This window comes from Nothobranchius furzeri, chromosome 5 (assembly GCF_043380555.1).
Source record: "Nothobranchius furzeri strain GRZ-AD chromosome 5, NfurGRZ-RIMD1, whole genome shotgun sequence".
NCBI classification, from domain to species: domain Eukaryota; kingdom Metazoa; phylum Chordata; class Actinopteri; order Cyprinodontiformes; family Nothobranchiidae; genus Nothobranchius; species Nothobranchius furzeri.
The window spans coordinates 51,525,960-51,528,201 of record NC_091745.1 but is presented as its reverse complement, the minus strand read 5'-3'; the positions used below and the strand labels follow the sequence as shown (position 1 = coordinate 51,528,201).

The 2,242-nt window shown below is 40.8% G+C and overlaps 1 long non-coding RNA gene across 1 annotated transcript; it reads right to left on the bottom strand.

The window, feature by feature from the left end:
* Positions 1 to 428: 428 nt before the first annotated feature.
* LOC129163355 (uncharacterized) lies at positions 429 to 1,993 on the bottom strand. Its single transcript, XR_011520507.1, has 2 exons — positions 1,639 to 1,993; positions 429 to 1,253 (listed from the first exon to the last, which is right to left on the bottom strand). It is a non-coding gene; the product is annotated as an uncharacterized lncRNA (long non-coding RNA).
* Positions 1,994 to 2,242: the final 249 nt, after the last annotated feature.

Here is a 2,242-nt window from a genome sequence, read left to right as displayed (position 1 = left end):
AGGTATAATTGTATAAAAATAAGTGTTTATAGAATACACCTATCAATGAAAGAATGTGGTTTATAATTTGAGAGCTTCTGTTCTCTGCATGCTGGCATAGATGCTCTTCTTTTTGTCTTAATATAAACTTTAATGTCAGTAGTTCCTTCAGATCTACCAAGCAGGAGAGATAACTGTTTCCAGGATTTAATCTTCAGTCTGTCTGTTCTCTCTGCCTGCTGTCAGATGGAACATGAGATGATCTAAACTCATTTAAAACACGTTTTTAATGACTTGGGGGAAAACATGTGGTTGTAAATGCATCTATAACCCTGCTGATTGTGCTTCCAACCTAACAACTAGTGTAAAATATTAACAAATTTATTAAAATGTTAATTTAAATAAAGCTATTTCTGGTTAAAACCTTACTAGAAAACAACATATGTGAGTCAAAAAAGAAAAACATTTTTTATTTATTTCTTCATTAAAATCCAGAGATCATAATAACAGAAAACTGTGTGATAAGTTCAACCTGCACAAACATTTTCAGTCAGGCATTGACATGTTTTAGTCTCACGAGACCCCACAAAAGAACTTCTGCTTCAGTGAGCTCAGCAAGCTCCAGACTTCTTCAGGACTAGAGGATCCCTCTCTCTCACACCAGAACCCGGATGAAAAGAGACAAAAACAAAGAAACACATCATCTAGCACCACAACATGCAAACCTCCACCAACGCTCCAGCACCAGTACAGATGGGTGGTGTTTTTGGAGGGATTTTAGCTCCCTTACCATTCCTTTTAATACCAGTGATCCTGTAAAAGGCCCCATCACCCAGCCAGCTGCACCACTCCACTTACCAGCATTTACTCCATCACTGACCAGACCAGCTGCTTCCACCCAACTGATTGTTGCTCATCACCACTTAGGATCATGTGAATACATGAAGATGGACATGAATGCAAAGGCAGCAGTTTGACCTGAAACTTTTTAATTAATGATCTAGTTATTTATTTATGCTGCTATTTCATTGTTAATAATTCTTCTTGTTCTGTCTTCAAGTAAAGACTCTAATCCCAACCTGACCGTAAGTGGTAAATTATTTAACAGATGCAAATGAACAGTCCTGCAGTAAGTACCAACGTTGTGAAGGTTCTGTTGTTCAGACGTCCTGATTCAGCTCTGGTTATTCTGGAAGACACGTCGTGTTACCATGGTTATCCTGAGTGTGTAGCATGCTTCAGCAGGTCACGGAAGTCAGCATCATGTGGCTTAACTGAAAAAATGAAATAATTACTCATGTTCATGATCACATTTTACTTTACTGATGATATGCCAAATGCTGCTGCTGTCTGTCAATACCGCTGTATCAGGAAAATGTTGTCCTCGGTTTGTGTCCTTCCAGTGAGCTTTGCAGATGTGGGAAAATGTCATCAGGCAGTAATCATTGTTAAATTCATGATTATTCTAGCAGAGAGACCAACTCTTATCTGCCCCTGGGAGCCCCGTAATGCATAGCGTCATTTCAACATGGGAGTGTCCGCGACACGGTTTATATGCAGGTAGCGGCGCTGCGGCTGCTCTGAGGCCACTCGTTGCATTCTCCCTCAACCCAAATCCTCGGATCACGCATTTTAGCTAAAACGCTAACGCTAACTTGCCTTGCGTTGACTGTAGAGTTGTGGGTGATGGTCACGCAGATGTGTCATGAGATTTGAAGCGTTGCTGCCTTTCACAGACACTTTTTCCTGCACGTGCTGCAAACAGGATAGCCGTCTTCTATCAACTGTCCCTCGGCATTCTTCAAATATCCAAAATATGCACATACTTCCCTCTTTGTCTTCTTTGAGGGATAATAAATGTCCTGAGCACTGCCGTCTCCTCCTTTGGCCATTATTTCAGCTTTAGCTTCAAGAAAATTTTGGCCGTAAACAACAAAGTGCGCATGTGCCGCCGGCAACTTCAGCAGATGATACGGTGGCTGGTAAGGGTCACTACGCATACACCCAGCCACGGTAATCCACAGAGATAATATAGTTTTTTTTTAAAACAAGACAGTTATTATTATTGTCAACTTTTTTACCGGGGTTTACCGCTACACCGGTTACCATGACAACCCTACCTCAAACTACAGGGAGTTCTTTTGAATGCTTCCATTCTTTGAAGTTTCCTCATCAGAATCAACCTCTGTATCCAAATTCGGTGTAACAATGAAATCAGGCATATTTTGATTTGCCTTCTTCCCTTTTTTGAGTTCACTCAGAT